At 37.5% G+C, this 21909-nt stretch overlaps 1 protein-coding gene and 1 long non-coding RNA gene across 41 annotated transcripts in view; one reads left to right on the forward strand and one right to left on the reverse strand.

The window, feature by feature from the left end:
• The window catches only part of LOC110439205 (uncharacterized), a 3278-nt gene extending 331 nt beyond the window's left edge, over window positions 1–2947 (reverse strand). The window contains exons 1-7 of one of the 5 annotated variants that reach the window (XR_012393371.1): window positions 2894–2947; window positions 2705–2766; window positions 2165–2231; window positions 1694–1746; window positions 1468–1583; window positions 965–1093; window positions 1–873 (exon numbers count right to left, since the gene is read on the reverse strand). The exon at window positions 1–873 is cut by the window's left edge and continues 331 nt beyond it. This is a non-coding gene — a long non-coding RNA (uncharacterized lncRNA). Of the gene's footprint in view, window positions 874–964; window positions 1094–1467; window positions 1584–1693; window positions 1747–1845; window positions 2004–2164; window positions 2232–2704; window positions 2767–2893 lie in introns of all 5 variants that reach the window. The other 4 variants (XR_012393374.1, XR_012393373.1, XR_002457928.3 and 1 more) reach the window with 4 other exon arrangements.
• Window positions 1–21909, forward strand: part of slc8a1b (solute carrier family 8 member 1b) — a 200584-nt gene that overhangs the window by 139073 nt on the left and 39602 nt on the right.

Below are 21909 nucleotides of genomic sequence, written 5' to 3' on the forward strand. Positions count from 1 at the left end.
TGCAAACATCAATATATGAGATATAAAGCAATCATCAGTAAGGATGATCAAGTTCAATGTAAATGCAGTTTTGAAGAAAAAACAGATATAAAAGTTAAAATGAAACCTGAGGATGGAAGCATTTTAAAACAAATTTGAAATAGGAAAACTTTTTTTAACTTTTACTCGAACAATCATGTGCAAACATCAATCCTGAGATATAAAAGAGTCTGTAAGAAACATTAGTTGCAATGTAACTGCAGTGTAGAGTGTCTTAAAAAAATATCTAGTCCATTATTATGTGCCGTCATCATAGCAAAGAGAAAAGAAATCAGTTATTAGAAATGAGTTATTAAAACTATTCTTTAGAAATGGGTGTCATGGTGGCACAGTGGGTAGTACGATTGCCTCACAGCAACAAGGTCGGTGGTTTAAGCCTCAGCTGGGTCAGTTGGTGTTTCTGTGTGGAGTTTGCATGTTTTCCCCGTGTTCGTGTGGGTTTTCTCTGGGTGCTCCTTTTCCCCCACAATCCAAAGTACAAGTTAAAGAACACAGAATCCAAGGAAGCAGTGAGGTCACAGTATTAATGATTACTGTTTGTCAGCAAAAATTAATGCTAGCAGAACCCTTACTGCTAGTGTCTCCTCCCCAGGATGTCCATAAACCACAGTCTGCCACACCAGGGAACACTGCTTGGGGTAGTTCACACCAAAGATGTAGAATGCTTTATAGCAAACGTCCACTTTGGCAAGTAATGTACTTTGCAATAATAAATAGCACAGCACGTGAGCAAAGGCTTGAAAGAAGTGATGGTCTCCAAGGACGAGAACATGAGGAAACTCAATAGATTCTTGAATTCAATGGATGAAGATACTCAGCAATATTGGTCCCAATCTGAAAAAATAAATAGAATTAAGATTTATTAAAAACTCAAAAGTGTTAAAGTTAAATATCTTTAGAGTTAACTTTAGAACACCTAAAATACCTTTAGAAGCAATTAAGGCCATAACACACCAAGCTATCAGCCAGTGTTGGCATTAGTTAACCACTGACCATGGCACCATGCTGCAATTTTTTGGCCCGAGTGAAGATGACAATGCAACAACAGGTTTGCCTAAGGAACTTTTTTTAATAAGTAATAGTAAGGCAAGATGAGCATTTGAAATTATTAAGTATTTAATTGTGTTTTCTTAATGAGAATAGATAAGACCCTTCTTCCTGAGCTGGGACTGTTTGCAACCGTATTTGTATAATTTGAAGCCGCATTTAAATTTTCTTTAAAAACTTCAAAAATGAGGCACAATCTCAGTCCATGCAGATGGATAAAATTGCTGAAATATTTTCCTAAAAAAAAAATCTTTCTGACTGAAGAAAGAATGACATGAACATCTTGGGTGACATCTTTTTATGTTTTACGCAGCAGATGCCCTTTCAACTGCAACCCATCACACTCTCATTTACACACACACTATGGACAATTCAGCTTACCCAATTCAGCTACACCGCATGTCATTGGACTGTGGAGGGGAAACCCATCCAAGGCTCAAACCAGCGACCATCTTGCTGTGAGGCGACAGCACTACCCACTGCGCCCCCATGCCACCCTAATAACAAACATAAAAATAACATTTTCATTGTTAATAAAATAACTAAGACAATCATTATGCATTAAATGCATCATTATGCATCGAGAAACCTTTAATTGAATCCTTACCCTCTGAATTGTATTCAAATTGACCTAAAAACGAGGAAAGGTTCGCTCCTGTGCTAAAAATAAAACAAGAGAATGTCACTGGTTGCATGAACAGCAGATTTTAAAAAATAACCAGACAAATTTTATTATTATGAGGCGAATGTGCTACCCACATGTGTATTGTTATGAGGCGAATGTGCTACCCACTAGTTGCAGAAAAAAAGTCCACACTGGCAAAGTCAATGTATGCTGCATGAATCCGCTGTGTAAAAAATATGCTGGATAAGTTGGCGGTTCATTCCGCTGTGGCGACCCCAGATTAATAAAGGGACTGAGTCAAAAAGAAAATGAATTAATGAATAAATGGTTTATTAATAAATCTGTAATTATTCAACTAATGCTTCAAATGAACATCACAAGTCAACCAGACAAATGTTTAGACAAGGGCAGCCCTAATGATTACAATGAACCAAGTAAAATATTATTACATACCTTCAAATGTGGGGATTAACTCCTCAAGATTGCATTCTTTTAGTTTGATTTTCACGCAATTATCCATCTGAAAAAGAATAACAGATAAAAGCGTTTAAGCAAAATTAAGTAAAAAAAGATCATGTTAGCCAAAAGTCACAATATCACAAAAATACTCCTAAATGATAATAATTATCCAGGGTGTCACATAAAACGGTGGTCAAACTTTTTCTTTTTGCAGTCGAAGATGATTAGGTTGGAATTAGCCTTAGCTCAGACATTTCCGTTAGCATGAAACGACCCTTACATACAGGATTAATTAAAGATAGCTCAAATCACGTCTAGAATGTAAAATGCTCATAGTAAATTAATAACATTTGCTATTCAATGTACAGATGTACAGCTAAACAAAATGTACATGCAGAGCAGGACAATTATTGTATATATTTTGATTAAAAAAAAAACATTGTTAGAAGCTGAATTCAACACTTATGCATCAAAGTATTGTCACAAAAATCCATGAACAAACTTAAGAAATACAAGAGTAAAAATACTACTTACTGCTTTACAGTTAACACCCCAGAAAGATCACAAATCACAGTAACGTTACTTACTGTCATCACCTAGCCAACATAAAAATCTGTGTCATTCAAAAGGCATTTTATTACAATAAAAAGGTCCTAAATTATCCTAGGTGTTGTGTTTATGAAGTGGTCATCAAACATGCTTCACGTTAGTTTCATTAGTTACCTTATACTTTTCGAGCTCCTTCCGATGCCATGCGCGCTTACCCGTCCACCGATCAACAGGCTGGGCGTGAGGCGAGCACAGGTCAGGCGTTAGGCGGAGCAACAGCTCGGGCGATAGGCGGAGAAACAGGTCCGGAGAAACAGGTCGCCGTTAGGCGGAGAAACAGGTCCGGAGAAACAGGTCGCCGTTAGGCGGAGAAACAGATCCGGAGAAACAGGTGGCTCGTCAGGCGGACTCGGAGCAACAGTTCAGCCATAAGGCGAGCACAGGTCAGCGTGAGGCGGAGCAACAAGTCGGCCATCAGGCGGAGAAACAGAAAAAAAAGCGCGTGTATATTATACTAAGTAAACTAAGTGTGTTATTTCTTATGAAAATTGTTAAATACACACTAAATAACTTACGTCTCACACAGAATTTCACTCGCTTCCCCTCAAAGACAGCGCAAAGAAAATGGCGGTTTCTCACGTTGATGTCCCTGCATGTTGACGTGACGTGCGTGCTCTCTTTCACGTCCGCGTTCCCAACCCAGCACTGCTGGGTTATAGATAAAGATCGATTTTCAACCCAAATTGGGTTGAATCAACCCAATTTTGTTACCCAGCAGTCTCAACCCAGCATTTGGGTTAAAAAACCAACCCAGCGTTTTTTAGAGTGTATATATATATATATATTATGCAACTCATAAAATGGTTAAAATAAAATCATTTAATGTTTTCAGCATTTTTTTTTTACATTTATTTAATCCATTTGTCTGTGTAGTGGTTAATAGAATAGAATAGAATAGAATAGAATAGAATAGAATAGAATAGAATTTAGAAATAGATAGACAGGGAGAAACACTAGTCAGTACTAAAGGGCTTCATATGCCAGCGATAATCTCACTTTTGAACTATAAACACACAGCTGGCCTTATGCTAGTGATGAAACCGGAAGCTGACCGGAGCCTTCTGTCAGTCCTCTAACAAGACTAGCTTAACTCTACACACTGTGAAACATTTTTCATTAATCTGAACTCTCTCATTGCTGATTTTTGACAGACCTGTATTAAATCCAGCCTGTTATTTCAGGGGTCTTCATCTATTTTTGTTTATCCATATGGGTGTGTTTTTGCAATGGATTCCTAAATCCTGCTTTTAAAATAAATTCTGAAAGTCTATTCTGCACTGATTTTGTCAATCTTTTTTTTCGATTCTTTCGTTTCAACCCCCTCGAGAAGTAAATAAGCTATGAAAGGAAGCTCAATAAAGCACACCATTTATTGCATGCATGGTGCACAAACATGGCATGTCTAAAATACATGTGCACAAATTAATTTGCATGTGTACTGAATACAATATCAACTGTAAACGATGCACAAATATTTATCTGTCAATCAGATGCATATTTTTTTAAACAAGACTTACAGCAGACTTTCAGATCTTAAAAAAAAATAAAAAAGGCAAGTTTTATAGTTAAATGAAAATAACATAAAGCCCTTCATGTTATTTAAACTAGTTCATCAAAGCAAACCTTCTGAAAGAATTTGTTCACGGAAATCTGACCTTTCATCGCATTTCCCAAGAGTCCATTCTTTTCAATGGACTCAGCCCTAGTGTTTGGTTATCTACTCACACAAATGTATATGTTAATGCTGTGCTAGCTGATCAGTGGTTACTCTTGTTGAATAGTTATTGATTCAGTTGGAGAAAGGCTTAGTACAAAACCAGGTTTAGAGACAGCACAAGCATAAAAGCCCATGTTTTCTTTTCCAAATGTCTACAGAGCACATGTTTGTCATACAAATGCACACTCTATGCATTGTACACATACACACACACACAGAGGCTAATGTCAGATGTAGCCTGGTGTGATGTATGTGCCCAAACGCTTTCTGGAGGATTGATTAGACCTTCAGCGGAGCTCTATAGAAAATCCCAAACAGCTTCAGAGGCGTGATTTTCCTGCCGAGCACCCTCCTTTTACTCTCATTCCCTCTTTCTTTTTTCTTCCCCTTTGAAAGCCTGATACTGTGTAGCCTTCTGCCTCCTACGGTTATTACAGTAGCTCTCTCCATCTTTTTCAGGCTCTCTCATCCATATTTTGCCTTATTGCATGGCCAGACACTGCTAGATTGGCATCTGTGTGAAAAAAGCAGGTGTTGAATAGAGTGGTCAAAGGTCACGGATTACCCGACTCCTAAAAATCTCAGGAGCTGTCATTCATTCTGCACAGAGAAGCATCAGACGCCCGACTGTTGATGTTGATCTCTGCAGTTTGACCTTTAAAAATGGAGGTTTTGTGAAGCTCGGAGATGTTTATGGGCTGGGTGGAGGTGATCGTTACGCAATCAATACTTCAATCTATTCGTTTATTGAATGCTGGTCCATCCTTGACCCATCAGCATCTTTGAACCCACAATTAGATTATTGAAAAAGAGATAAAGTGCTTGTTCTTCTGTTTTTTTTTTCACTCTTCTTTTATTATTCTCCCACAATGTTACAAACCATTCCTTTTTTAATGGAAGTCAGAACGAGATGTTTAAAAGAATGTTTTCAAATAGTTTTTATACAGCGAATGTGAAAGAGAACCTAGTTAGTCAAGCAAAACAAAGACAAAGAAGGTATTATGAAAGGTGTTTTTTTATGTTTTTAAATACTCTGAAATAGGATTGAAATACATTACTGTAAATGAATCAGGCAGCAGATAAGGCAAGGGTTTAACACAACAAAACAAGGCAAGGGAAGGGAACCGCGTTGTAATGTTCACAATACTGCTTACAAGACTCAGCACTGATGTGTGTGTGTGTGCGTGCGTGCGTGCTTGTGTAATCACCGGAACTCTAAACAGGTGCTTGTGAGCAGTGAATGAATGGAACTTGTAGTCCATGTAATGGCAGATTTGTAGTCCATTGTGATCTGCAGCTGCTCGATTGCTGGTGATCATAACCATAGCATTTTTATGGCATTTAGAATTTTCTACACTAAAGCTTTGCGTAAGAGAACATATTTTAAAAAAGAATGTTAAATCAAATGTATGCAATGTCTTAACACAATGAGAGAGCTTAACATGCTGCAATTTAAGAAAATACATGCAATTACAAAAAAATGTTAGTCGTAACACTCTATTCCCTTGTCTTTTGTATTTTATTAGCCTAAATAACCACAATCTAAATAGCCGTGTCTGTCACGTTTTAGGGTCGAAACATTTTCGTTCTGTTGCATGCTATTTAAAAAAGTGTTGTAAGAAATGCAGCGCGTTTTCATAATTTGTTTGTGTTGTGAGAAAATGCAGTGCGTTTTGTTAACGTGTATGCATTGTGAGGTTTTGCAACATGTGTGCTGTCAAACGGATGAGGCTCTTCAATTTGTGTTTTCTTAAATTGTAGCATGTTAAGCTCCGTACCTATTGCCTGAATTGAAGAGACATATACAAAAAATAGCATGCAAGACCTATGTGCTTCTTTTACCTGGTGTTGAACTCTAAATAGACCTATTGCAGGGATCACCAAACTGTTTCTAGAGGTCCGGTGTCCTGCAGATTTTAGCTTCAATTCTAATTAAATACACCTAAACAAGCTAATGAAGGTCTTACTAGGTATACTTGAAACACCTAGGCAGGGGTTTTGAGGCAAATTGGAGCCAAACCCTGCAGGGCATTGGACCTCCAGGAACGAGATTGGTCACCCCTGACCTATTGTCTCCCATTCATTTTTGTTAAATGGAAAAAAAAAACGTCATACTGAACTGAACAACTATGTGTATCTTATTGTAAATTTGCTTATAATAGGTGTGTTGAAGTGCGCTCTATGAAAAAGGATGAGCGATGCCAGAGTGTTGCTATGGGAACCACACTGTCAATCATCACAAGTTCGGAAGCAAGCAGCAATCTGGATTTACAATTTTGGGGATTCACTCCTGAGACCTAAACGGGTCATTTATAATAATAATAATGTCTGCCATTCTTCAGATAAATGTATACGTTATGAATGCATAAGTCCATGTACTGAACATGCACAGACACAAGACATGTTTTTTCACAGTTGTCATTGAAAATACAGCCCTGTTTTTTATCATCTGTCTTAAACTGTTTTTTCCTGCTGGTTTTTGTCTCCTGAGAGCATCTTTGGCTTTACAGACAACCTTTTGAAATATAAAAAACCTGACACAAGCTTTTATAATGCATTTGTGTGTGTATTTCTCTGAGTAATAGCATTCTGTTTGTGTATGTGTGTGTGTGTGTGTGTGTGTGTGGGGGCGGGCAGTACAGTAACAGATGCAGAATCGAAAGGCGCACACACTGTGAAAGAGTGATGGAAGAAAAAGAGGGAAACGTTACCGAAACATGCCAGTTGGGAGGAATTATAGAGATGCAATTATAAGTTCCATTGAAAACTTGGAGTGGCAACTTTTTTAACTTCCCCCTGTGACCTCAGAAAATCAGTTGCTATGACTTTACTGAACCTTCAGGAAACAAACAGTTGGATGAGATCAGTAGTAGAATGAAATGGGATTGGCTCAGATTTCACTGATATTGCTAAACTCCGCCGCTCAATTCACATTCATTCATTCATTTATTCATTTATTCATTTTCTTTTCGGTGTAGTTCCAGGGTCGCCACAGTGGAATAAACCGTCAACTTATCCAGCATGTTCTATGCAGGGGATGCCCTTCCAGCTGCAACCCATTACTTGGAAACACCCATACACACTCATTTACTCACATACACTACGGACATTTTAGCTTACCCAATTCACCCATAGCGCATGTCTTTGGACTTGGAAGAACATGCAAACTCTACACAGAAATGCCAGCTGACCCAGCCAAGGCTTAAACCAGCGGCCTTCTTGCTTTGAGGCGACATCGCTGCCTACTGCGCCATTCACCACTTCAGTTAACAAAGACAAATTATTCACTGCATCCTTCTCTAAACATTTAACTGAGATTGATGCTATCTGAGTTCTGTTACAGGTCGGGTTAGTTCACAGAGAAAAGAGCAGTAGATGCGGACCTGACCTGATTAACATAACCTATTCATTATGCATTAAATACTTTAGCATGCACTCCAATGAACCATTACTTGTCATTTAAGAGATGCTTTTACACAAAGCACATTAGAGTACATTAAGTGCATGGACAGTCTACATAGAGCACAGCTGTTGGAATGGTCCGGAAGTAGAACCTCCATTCATGTTCTCCATAGGAAAATAAATATTTACTATAACTAATAAATCTTTAAACACAGACCTGTTGTGTGAGCTCTGAAGTTGTTAATCATGTAGGCTTTTGTTGAAAATATCAGTTTGAATCTATTTGCATGAACGGAAAGCTGTAACGCATGCAGTGCAGTCTGATACTGTTGTCCTACTTTAATATACATATTTATTTGTAATGTTGTGATGTGCATCTAAGAATTAGATTTGGTTCATGGCAATTAAAGGGCACCTATGATGAAAATCATCTTTTGTAAGATGTTTGGACTGAAGTGTGTGTAGGTGTAGCGCAGTCATATTGGGCTGATATAAACACAATAAGTCTCTTTTTTTGTATTTCTTGATGTTAAAATGGGAGCCGAATCCCACCCATTTTGAAGCCCACTGCCACATGATGTAGGAGTGCAGCTTCCCCACCCACCGAATTGATTGACAGCCGCGTATTAACATTTCTCCGTAGTAATGCATATAATCATATTGACAAGACAGGACGTGCACAAAGCAACTGGGATGAAAAGATCTGTTCAGCTCTCTGTGATCATCAAACATCATCATATGTGATCACAAATGAGTTTTACAAGTTTAAAAAAAATTTCAATGTTTTTAAAATGTGTGTAATAAATTACAGTCATTTTTAACATCTTTACTTTATCACCACAGCAGCATGTCAGTACAATCATAAAAGAAGAGGCTTCAATCCTGGTTTGTGAACAATAAATTCGGATATCCATACAGTGGATATTAATGTGTATCCTGTCACGTTTGCTGTGCAAAACAGTGCAAAGTAAAACGTACGTGCTGTATGTGTGTGTGCGTGCGTGGGTGCGTGCGTGCGTGCACGTGTGAACTTTGTTACGACACTTTATGTGACCCATCATTGCAGAAAAGCTTGAATTATCTCCACAACAAATTCATCAACTAATCATTGGTAAAGTTCTTACTGTAATTTTTCTTACAAACATTACTTAAAAATCTGCTTGCTTTATGTCTGTCCCTGTGCTGTTTATCTGATGCAGCCAGAGACAGAGACACACTGGCAGGCACGAGGGAACAGTGGGCAGGAAGAACTAGCATTAAAGGCACAGGCCACAAGAACAGCTACATTGTGTTCAGAGCAGAAAATCCAACATTCTGAAAGCTATAATAAATAATCTGATGGGTGTTTTGAATTGAGATTTTACAGACACATTCTGGTGACACAAAAGACTTAACTTAAATCTTGAAAAAAGGTGTAATAAGGCTTTAATTAATAAAGACATTTTCATAATCTCTTTGATAAAAATGATTTGGAAAAATTAATTGCAGAAAAAAGGAGAAGTGAGCTGCCAATAATAATAACAGAGTTTGTGCAGTTTGCCCCTGCTGGTAGATATTGCAACTACACCTAATATAGACAGAATTTCAAGTAATTTAGTTTTTTAGCAAATTAAATGTAGCCAGAAAAAGATGTATGTATTTTAAACCTCTTTCATGACTTTTTTTCTAATTGTTTTGTTGGGAGAATTATATTTTGCTACATTTTTGAGTGAGCCATTACTTGCCATTTTCCATTATTTTGTACTTCTTTTTTTACATATAAGTGATAAGGTTTTGATTGAACTTGTTTACTCAAATATTTGAGTCCATTCACCAACAAATGTTTCTGTGATTCATTTAGTCACTCATGTTTATTGTTCCATCATAATAGCAGTAGGTGACAAACAGTGGGTGTCTTTGAGTAATGAGTGAATGATTGAGTCACTTGAGATTTTGTTCAAAATCATCAAGTCGTCATTTGGTGACTAAGAAGTCTCATTATTTTTCGTTAAAAGTAGCATGTCTACGTGATCTACTAAGAGACCATAAATGTTGACGTATTCATCTCCATTTTGTCAATGTGTTGTCTTTAAATGGCATTAATAGGCTAAAAAATGATTTACGAGTTGCAGTGATAATGTTTCAGCGAAAGTGAGCAATTGAGATTGTTTTGCATCATCGCAAAGCATTTTCAGTAGACTCCTTGCAGTGGAATTTGTATATGGTCATCAGTCATTTTTACACATTCATAAATTGGGGATTATGCTGTGTGTACACCTATAAATTCTGTCATAGTGCTACTCTTTCCATCAACCTGCTTGGAGTATATTCCCTGCCGAAGTGATTGAACAACATTCTCCATTCCTTTGCTTTATTGTCAGATCATTCACAAATGACTTTCCTCGTTTGTTCACAAACTAGATGTTTGATTCAGTGCCTCTCCACTCACTCACTTGGTGAAACCTGGTTTATTAAAGGGGCTTACAGTATTTGTTTAGTAACTTTGGTCTATTGAAGGATTGTCCAGCTCGACGCATTGTTTATGTTATAATCAGTGTTGTAAAAGAAGAAAGACTTGTAAATCAGAGCTATATCGTCACTTATACGCAAAAACCCTCATTTAGCTTGGATGTTTTTATATAATTTTCTGATGCTGATACTTTCTGAACTGTAAAGCTTTATTGGTGGACCGTCCCCAAAGAGCAACTTCAAGTCAAGTGTTTTGCTCAAGGGCATGAGGATTCAGGGTATTTGACAATTTCCCATTCGCAGGTCTTTTCTTACCTGACTTTAATCCCATGAGCCTTCTCAGATCCACCAGCTCAGACATGCAGTCTCAGTTTGATGTCTGAGTCTGACATATGGGTTCATTTTTGACATAATAGATTACCAAAAAGGCTTCTTGGGAAGTGTTGTTTTTTTCTATTGCTTGTTTCTTTTCTCCCTGAGTATTTTCAGGGTTGTATCACTCTTGTTCGCTCTGTTCTATATTACTGCCCAAGCATGACTTCATTATATGGAGATTTTAATTACCTTGTTGCAGGTTATTTGCATATGCAGTGAGGTGATGAGTACGCTCTCCCTCTGCGGATCTCGCTGCGTGACCTTTGACATCAGTCAGGCAGAAAACCCGCGAGAGGAGAGGCGTTGGAAAAGCTTTGTTGATCTTGGCTCTCATATTTTGCAGTTAGAAGGAAGGGGAGCAGTCTAAGCTAAAGCAAACAGAAAATATATGTACTATCTGCATTTTTATTAATTAGTAAACAATTAGCTTAATTACTTAAGTGTTTTTTTTAGATAAAACAATTGTAATATTATAAGGAATGATTTGAAAATAAAATTAATGAAGCCACTAGAGTCTTAAATTAAAAAAAATAAATAAGTAATACTGAAAACGTAGTCCCGTGGGCATTTCTGGAGACCTTGAAATACGTTCCGGGAGGTACGTATTTTTGCAGTTTTTGTTTTCGCAAATCCATAAGAAGGCCGCTGTGTGCACTTTGTCATATCTCAAATGTCTCTTGTGGGTGTAAACCCACCAGAGGCTGCTGTCAAACGACCGTCTGTCTGTCTGACTGACTGACTGACCACGACGATGATGACGGTCAATCAACTGACCCAGCCTCCTCCTTCTCTAAACCTAACCAATTTTACCGATTGACTGCTTCCCTAAACCCAACCAACAATTTACAAAAGCCATCCAGAAAAAGAAAAGCCCTCATCTGATTTTTACTACGTTTTCAGATTTTACCACATTCTCACCCTGTTATGAACTTGTTTACTTTATTTTTTGGATTCAGTTTTTTTAATAATTTGTAGTCTCCAGAAACGTACACTAGACAACATTTTCAGAATGACCCTGAGTTGAAAATAGTGCTGGGCAATGATTAATCACGATAAATCACATTCAAAATGAAAGTTTGTATGTACATAATATATGTTTGTATAGTAAATACAGGTATTATGTATATGTAATACACACTTGTATATGTAATACACACATAAAAACAAAACTACACAAAACAAAAGCATTTACAGATATTTAACTTGAGATACAAGTTATAACTTGAACATATATATTTTATAATTAAATATATATGAAAAAATTTCAAATATATGCATGCATGTGTGTTTTTTTAGATAGATAGATAGATAGATAGATAGATAGATAGATAGATAGATAGATAGATAGATAGATAGATAGATAGATAGATAGATAGATAGATAGATAGATAGATAGATAGATAGATAGATCACGATTAATCTTTGCCCATGTTACTTTCATATTTCCTAGTTCCTCTGAAAGGCCCGCCCTCAAGGGCCTCTGATTGGTCAACTAACATAATGTGCTGTAATTCACGGATCGGCTCCACAACACCTGGAAAAGTTTCACACCTCTAATGAACCTCACGCCTGCTCTCTAAAATAAAATCTGACAAGTGTCTTTAACACTTATTCAGAATAAGCATGACTAAGTAATATGAAACGTTCACATATATTTTGTGAGTTTGTTATTTATGATGTAGAATGCAGGGAAAGCGGACGCATAGGGAGACACTGCAGCGCTGCTGATGATTGTGGGTGTGAACAGCAGTTTGACAGTTAAAAATGAATTTGTAGCTAAATTGTTAACAGTGACAAACAGCAATTTCTGTTGTTTACATTCTTGTTTAGGTCCTCGCTACAGCATACCTTTAATGCTAGACACTATGCATGTAATAGATCAATTTTAACAAATAAAAATTCTTACAGGTTGCAGCTCACAATCCACAGCTACTTCCATTTATAGTTAGAACAGTTTTTAGCATAATCCACCACGGAACTGAGAGATTCTGGAAGCTATTCTTTGTCAAATGCTAGTTATATATTTTGATAATTCTCTTGAACATAATTAAAATTAAATTGTAAGCACTTCTCTCTTTGTTTCGTATCCTCTGAAAGCCCAAATACAGAAACAGAACAAGCTCTGTGGAAATAGCAGCATTTGGGCAGCATTTTAGCTTTCTCTGCTATAACATTACAGCGCCTCTGTCCATGCCTCTTCACTGCGCAGGGTGTATGCGCATGGTGAATGTGCTGAACCTGAAGCATTTGTGATCTCTCTAACCCAGATGTAAAAGCCAATGTCTCCCTTTGCATTAAACTTTGAGCGTATTACATTCAGAGATGTTGTTTGTGTTCACACAGATACATTATACATTATTTTAGTAGACCACCCCTTTAAAAGCTTTTATTTATCCTTATTTATGTTGAGGCTGTTTTGTCAGTGGATTTTTGAGTGGCCAATGTAACTTTTTTCCTAGTTTGAGTTAGGACAACAGAACTGTCAGATGAAGGCAAGTGTGATTGGAGTGTTTGTAGAAGCAGTTTATTCTAATGCAGTAAGACTTTCATTCCTCTCCGAATTGCTTTATTGGCTCAATCAGTCGAATGGCTCAATTGCCCTCAGGGTCTCCTTTTGCCTCAGTCAGTCTATTCCAGTTTGTCATTATTATCACACTAATGAGTAGCATTTTCTCTTAAGCAGTAGCACATTTCTCTGTCCTCCAGTTCACACAGTCATTACATCCAGTGGATGAGGTGTTACCACCACATTTGTCTGACGTTGAGGTGCGTATGAGGATCATCCAAACAAGCTGGAGGGCTGCTTTAGTGCTAACAGGAGCAGCAGGGTGGAACAGGGTCTCTGAGATTCGTCTGAGGAGCTGAGGGCCGGAGCTGATGGGCCTCATCTGCTATCAGTCCGTCCTGAATTGTTCTGAAATTAGGCGGGTAATGATCTGATGGGATTGCGCTGTGCTCTGTCTGATTTGTGTGTCAGTTTGTCTTGAACTCAGCCTCTCTGGTTAGCTGCATCTCTGCTTAGTGTCCAGTAGCTGACAGGGACTCTATCTCTCTGTGTGTGTGTGTGTCGGCTAGAGACATTTGGGAGGAATATTCAGCTCCGTAGTAGATGGTAATCCGAGGAAAAGTGGATATCGCTGCTCGTTCCCAGAAAAGAAATCCAGAGTGAGTGCTTGAACGGGAGAAAGAGAGAGAAACCATAGAGAGTGAGAGAGAGAGATTGCTGTTGTTTGACCTCTAGTAAATATATGATAACTTTTCTCTTTTTTTGGCTAGGATGTTTGCCTGCCATGAGAGAAGTAGGAGTATGTGTGTGTGCAATAAAGCAGCAAAACAGAAATGGAAACCACTGAAAATTCATCAACAGCGACACATGAGAATGATCACACATATATACACACACACTTGAAACATCTCCATGCACATGTAGAGCAGCTGTGAGGCTCTCGCTCTGGGGGGCACACACTGTTGCTACGGTGACAGTAGAGCTGATGTACGTGGGATTTTTTTTAGAGGAGGGGAGGTCAAGGGGTCAGTGCTGAGAAATGCATCCTTGTATGGGCATCCAGAGAAGCGGAGAAATGTCTACAGTAGCATGAGAGTTTGAGAAATAAATATCTATCTATCTGTCTGTCAGTCCATCCATCTCTCTATCCGTGCATCTTTCCATCCATCCATCCATCCATCCATCCATCCTCCCCTCTCTCTGTCTGTCTGCCTGACTGTTTATCTAAAACGGTCTACTCATACATATTTGATTGTTTCTCAACATTAATTATTCCCTTATTTATTGTGATCATGGCACACTACACCACTTTTGCTATAATAAACTGGACAGAAAGCTCTTTTTGAGTTATTTACACTTGACCTATCAAACCCACAGTAATGGTCAACACTAGCAGTTGCTTTTTTAGAATCTTACCTTCTGTCTGTCATTTCTGAACAGATCTTGTTGTGTTTCTAGGCAGGTGAGCAAGATTGCTCACACACACACACACACACACATACACACACTCATTGAGCTTTTGTTCATTACTGAGAAACAGCAGACTGGGCTGTTGCAGGTCCAGCAGCCCTTGATTTAAACTCTTCTGCTGGAGAAAAGTGCAGAGAGAGATGAAGAGACCCGCAACAGGGCTGTAAATGAACAGAGAGAAGACAAAAGACACTATGAAGGTCATGAAGGCGCATTTTAGTGCAGCTTTTTGTTCTACTCTCTGGTGTTTCCCTGTGTGTGCGTGTGCGTGCGCGTGCGTGTGCGTGCGTGTGCGTGTGCGTGTGTGTGTGTGTGTGTGTGTGTGTGTGTGTGTGTGTGTGTGGGCGGGCAAGCATACATGCTTAAAGGCACGGATGTTTGTCGTAAAGCGTTTTGTAAGCACTGTCAATACTCACTGCCATGTTGGACTGTGTCTCCACCCTCCCATCTGCACACACTGCAGCTCTTTCAATTAATACATTATTAATGATTAGCAAAACAAAGCTCATTAATATTGAAGTGCTTTTATCACTAAGGAGTTTAAAAAGTTCTTTCACTTTCACAAGAACACACACATGCATGCACACACATACACACGCATCCATTAGTCTCCAGGGGCACATAGCCAGTTACCATTAATCTAATTAACTGTCTCACTTAAGACCTGCCCATCAAAACTCATCCGAGAGAAGAAGAGAGGCAGACACTAAGCAGAGAGAGAGAGAAGGGTAAGCTACATATAAGCAGACACAAGCAATGGAGGTTTTCAAGTGCTGTGCTTCTGAAATTGGGTCTGCTTGTCATTTCAGTCTCTTGTGACAGTTCAGACTTGAGAAATTGTGTCAAGAACAAAAATCCTTCATTCAGTTTGGATTCACCTTGACCTGGAACAGAAAACTTGGAAAGTGAACAGAACAAATGAGAGAAAAACACATCAAGACTTTAAATGTTTTGTGACACTTTCATTAAAAACAGGATGGCAATAAAAACAATTATACTAAAGATTGTTATATTAGTAACACTTTACAATAAGGTTCATTAGTTAATGCATTTACTAACATGAACTAATCATGAACAACACTTGTACAGCATTTGTTAATCATAATTGAACATTAACTAATGCATTATTAACATCCAATCTCATGCTTGTTAACATTAGTTAATGCACTGAGTTAACATGAACTAACAATGAACTACTGTATTTTCATTAACTAACGTTAACTAACATGAACAAATACAGTAGTACATGTATTGTTCATTGTTTGTTCATGTTAGTAAATCCATTAAGTAACATTAACTAATGAACCTTATTGTAAAGTGTGACCGTTATATTTTTGTGCTCACACACTTCTCTATACATTTGTCAAAGCAAAAATGGCATTTTACTCCAACACAAAACAACAACAAAAAATCATAAATTTCAAGCGATCTCTTCATTCTTTTACATTGCTGTATATGTAATTACAAGCATACACTCAACGGGCACTTTATTAGGTACATCTGTCCACATTCTCATTAAAGCAAATTTCTAATCAGCAGCTCAATGCATTTAGGCATGTAGACATGATCAAGACGATCTGCTGCAGATAAAACTGATAAAAAAATATTTCCAGTACCTTGTTGAATCTTTGCCATGAAGGATTAAGGCAGTTCTGAATGCAAGAGAAGGTCCAACACAGTCCTAGTAAGTTGCCACTAATAAAGTGGCTGGTGAGTGTTTAGTTATAAATTTCAACACAGTTTGAGGTTATTAATTATTGGATAAAACAATCCAGCCATAACATATTTTTACTAAATCACTTTCTCCCTGGCCCATGTAAAATGTCTGCAATGCCTTAGTAACAAAGAATTACGATTTGTACCAAAACAAAAGATGTAACTGCAAGTTCTGAAGCATCCCGTCATGTCATAATTGCAGTTTGTAAAAGGACAATGAGCAAATGCACAAAATATGTCAGAAGAAGTGGGTGACGCTCCATTGTGCTTCCTGACATGTTTTATCAAATGGCTTGAAAATGTTTTAAAGACTCACAAATTAGCTTTTAATGTCAACAATTATACTGTAGATCATTACAGGTCTGAAAATCACATGAATGATGACGTTTGCATTGCGGAGTCTTGTGATGTTCACATTGAAGGCACATATTCTAGGTCTTCTCAATTTTCCATCCTGCTCTTATTCTCTTCCTCTTCTTGCTTCCATTATTCACAAGCTGGTCTCTGCAGCAAGCTCTCATTTCACCCTACTATGCCATGATCAATACCTGCAGTGTGTGTGTGTGTGTGTGTGTGTGTGTGTGTGTGTGTGTGTGTGTGTGTGTGTGTGTGTGTGTGTGTCTAGGCTTAAAGTTACACAAAATGAGCATGCAATCGGGCCAAATGATTTGTGCGTGCACACTTGGGTCTTCATTGCAGTACAGAATATATCAACAGGACAGTGCGTTTGCCTCTGTATTAATATATGCATGACTTAGCACTTTTGATCATGTTGGAGGGGGTTTTATTCAGCCTGTGAGAACTGCAAAGGGAAAATTAAGTTTTTAGAAATAAAAAAGAAATTTGCAAACAAAAAAAGAACAGCAAATAAAAGTCAAGCAGTGCAAAAAAAAGAAACTAATATATGATGATATGTCAATGATTTGACAAGGGGGTGGAGTCAAGGGAACTTGGGTGTTTACGGCAGACCCTGACCTACTGGCCTGTAAGACCATCTCAGTGATACTGTGATTCGGGTGATGACATCACTTAAACTTAAAAGGGCCTTGACTTTGCCCCCTTGCGAAATAAATATTCATTCGTTCATTTTCTTTTTGGCTTAGTCCCTTTATTTATTTTGGGTCATCACAGTGGAATAAACCGCCAACTCTTCCATCTGCAACCAATCTCTGGGAAACATCCATACACACTCATTCACACTCGTACACCACGGACAATTTAGCCTACCCAATTCACCTGTACTGCATGTCTTTGGACTGTGGGGAACCGAAGCACCTGGAGGAAACTCACGCGAACGCAGGGAGAACATGCAAACTCCACACAGAAACGCCAACTGACCCAGCTGAGGCTCGACCCAGCGACCGTCTTGCTGTGAAGCGACAGCACTACCTACTTCGCCACCATCAAATAAATTTATATAATAATAATAAATGCATAATGTTAATAATAAATGTAAATATATTGTTTTGTTTTTTGCACTGCTTTGTTTTTTTGCTGTTCTTTTGTTTGCAAATTTAATTTTTATTTCTCAAAACTTCAGTTTCCATTTGCAGTTCTTTATTTTTGTTAGCAAAATACATTTTTCTTCTCAAAAATTAGTTTTCACTTTGCGATTTTGTATTTGTATTTATTTATTTATTTATTTATTTTTGCTCAATATTTATTTTTTGTTTGCAAGTAAAAAAGTGCAAATGACGGAAAATTTATTATAAATATTATTATTATTATTTGTAATCCCTTTAAACCAGACAATATCTGAGTTGTTGTGGCACTACACATGCCATTTTTAAACTATTACTATTTCTGTCCCAAACAGAAAACAATTGAGGCTTCGTAGTTATTTGCATAAGCAATATTTTGTTGAAAATTATGTATTTTGCAATGCATTAAATGTCAAATCAAGATGCCAATACAGGTGTCTGTGCTAATGTTTTACAGAGATTCTGCATAGTCTATAATTTGCACTGTTACCCAATTTGCATAATTCCTGTAGAGTTGCCTGCTAAAACAATATGGTTTATTTGCGCAGCATGTGCAAATAAGCAACATTATCAGCAGGCTCAATACATTTCTACCAAATCTCCCCTGTGGCACAAGAAAAAGTAAATACCCATACATTCATTCTATGTGCATTTTAAACACACACAAACACATACACACACATATTGATCTGGTATGGCTCCTCCTTGTGTTAAGGAGCAGACATGATCTGAATTTTAAATAGGCTGCATTACTTCACTCTCTCTCTCTCTCTCTCTCTCTCTCTCACACACACACACACACACACACACAGAGAGAGAGTGTAATGTGGCCTTTGGTAAATCACAGTTAAAAAGTGCCTCTATTTTGGCTCTTTCGCCAGTTGCTAAGCACAGATCTAATTGCTGGCAAATGTTTCTGGATGCTGTACTGTAAGTCAAACTGTGTGTGTGTGCTTTTAGCATATAAATGAAGGTGATAGCTCTGGATCTCATTGCAGTCCATCTGCACTAACCTAAACCCAGTACCTGAACGCAGTCCATTCACCTCACTGCAGTCACTAACTCACTCTAATGCAGCACTGCAGTCCTACTGATGTCCCACAGCCCATCTGCAGATCCTCTAGAAGCATCGATCTGTAGATCATTTCAAACAGGAAGTGGCTGATGAACTACTATGTTCTATTTTAAGAAGGATATTGTATATTGTTGCATTCTTATCGGCGACAGGATCTCTTCCGATCGAGTCTACTGCAATGCAGATATGCTAATGAAGAGATAATGTCATATCATTTTAGTGTGCGCGCTGCATTGTTTTGATGTCTTTCATAAGCGGATGTGTGTGTTCTCATGTTGCAGTGCTTGGTTTCTGGTCAGGCGTGAACTGGAGCAGCTTTATATAACACCCTGATCAGAGATTCAAGACCCCCGAGTGTATCCCACAAGCCCCTGCCCGTTTGGCTTAATCTAAAGCACGCTTTGATTTCCTGCAGGCTCAAATTTGAGCTGTTAAAGAGAGACAGGCGCTCTCAGAGGGAGTTCAGTACACACGCATACAGCCACTGTCATCTACTGTACTAGAAAACAAGGAGAGAGATGCTGCTCCATACAAGAGGCTGCGAGGTGCATGTCTTCTGCTTCTTCATGATGTCAAGTGTGTGTTGATAGGCGCTTGTTGGCGACTGTGTGTAGTGTATGTGCGTATAAGTGTGTGTCAGACTACCAAGTGCACACATAAAAATAGAAATAAGTACTTGATAAACCAAAAAAATTTATTTTAAACTTAATAATAATATATTTCTATTAAAAAATGCATACAAAAATCTGTATTTGAGTCTTGCCAATTCTGTATTTGAGATAAATATATGTATTTAAAAATAGTTTTAAGGAATGAATTTAATTGTCTATTAAATATACTTTATTTCCCGGTGTTGGGTTGCAGCTGGAAGGGCATCCGCTGCGTAAAACATGTGCTGGATAAGTTGGCGGTTCATTCTGCTGTGGTGACCCCAGATTAATAAAAAATTAATTAATAAATTAATATACTTTAATATGTGAATTATTTTTTATTAATTAGGGAACTTATTATGCAGAAATCACTTAAGGTAAGGGGTGTAAACACAGTTGTGTGGCAGCAGTGCGTTATTATAGCCAGCCTCTGAGAGTAAAAGTTAACTAATTCTGTTTTTTAAAATCAAACATCATAAAAACAACCTGCAGAAACACTTTGATTGACATTCTTCCTTCATACATGTCATTAGAGAGGGAAAGTCCCGCCCATTAGTGATGATCTCTCCCTCATTCGCATAGACAGCCCTGAGTGAGAAGCAGCCATCCACCATTGGAGTTTTCACACCATGTCTGCTGAAGATATTGTCAAAGACTAAGAGGATAAATGTGGGGTTTTAGGTTGCACAAATGAACACTGGAGTCTCCAATGAAAACTTTCTTCTGAGACACCATGATAAGACAATCACCATTCAATTATTTATTGTAAATGTAAAATACTACTTTACCCACTACTTAACCTACATATTATTTGAGCTGCATATTCTAAATTTCTGTCTGTAAATAGAATTTGCCTTGTTTTAAGGCAAATGCCTTTGAGATTTAAAACTTCAGGTTGTTTTAAACCAGTGAATTGAAGGTTTGCAAGTCATTTTGATTGATTTGTTCAAAAAATATGAGTTATTAACTTGTGGATTGACTCATGTGAGTCATGTTGCTTTAGAATCAGTCACTTGAGGCATTTCACAGTAGTCTTTTGTTATCTCATTAGTCATTTTTGTACTTCATTGTAAAAATAATATCTTCATACTAGATATTTATCTTGTGAATTGATTCATTAAGAATCATTTGCTGATGAATTTGTTTATAGAAGTCATTTGGTTGTGAATCAGTCTCTTGAGTCATTTAACTGTTATTCGAATCAATCTTCTTGTGCAGTTGATATTGTGTGGATCTAAAATTTTGGATCTTTTTGATTAATTTCTATTTGATTTGTCCATGAATTATCATTTACTTGAGAATCGGTCAGTTGGTAATAGAAATGTATTTTCCTCATAATATTTTTTCTTTTTAATTCAAATTGCATTCTATTTGAATTTCAAAGTTACATTTTTACCTCGGTTATATCAGATTTTTTTTGCCGCCAACTGAATCTTCCACAATGGCTGTGTTTATTTCTTCTGTCAACATTGTTCCTGAAAGGTGTAGATGATCTGACAGTGTGTTTAGCGGGAGAATTTCCTCCACTTGCTCACAGTTTTCTCATTCAGAGCTTAAACTTGTTAAAATGCTTGAGCTGAGTTTTGATTTGTTGACTGCTAGTGAAGCATCAGTGAATACGTGTTGATTCTTTTGAAGGATAAAACTTCCACCTCTCTTCACAGACCTCAGGAACACCTCTAATTAGCGTCTGTTCAACAACACACACACTTTGTTTTCTGACAGATTCAATAGCCGTTGTCTCATGCAATTATAAACGTGATACATCATTCGAAACGAGAGAAGGAGATATTAGAGGAGTAATTAAATAGAGCGAGAAACAAGCGACAGATGTAACGACAGATGACAAATACATTTGACGAGAATAAATCGTATTAAAAATAAAAAAAGCAACCGCAGAAATTCCTTCATGTTGTCCCAACACAAATTGCTTAAGTTAACCTAATAGTTTTTACAAATTTAATGTAATGTAATGTAATGTGCATTTATATAGCATTATATAGCATATGTATATTTATTGTGTATGGCCTGATCCTTAATTTAAATTTAAGTGGATTGAATATAAAACAATTAAGTTGTTCAACCAAAAAAAAACTGAACATCTGTGTTGATGCAGCTCATTTTAAATAATTTGTTTGCCGCATTTTATAGTTACAATTACGACAAGCATTTGATGTGTTTCTTCTTATAGCGATCACAGAGTGTTGTGCATGAGTACTCTAGCCTATATAATGTTGAAAATAATGCAAGCGTGAATTGATAATAACAAATGTCTTGTTTTACCAGTGAA

The sequence above is a fragment of the Danio rerio genome, chromosome 17 (genome assembly GCF_049306965.1).
Source record: "Danio rerio strain Tuebingen ecotype United States chromosome 17, GRCz12tu, whole genome shotgun sequence".
Classification (NCBI taxonomy): Eukaryota; Metazoa; Chordata; class Actinopteri; order Cypriniformes; family Danionidae; genus Danio; species Danio rerio.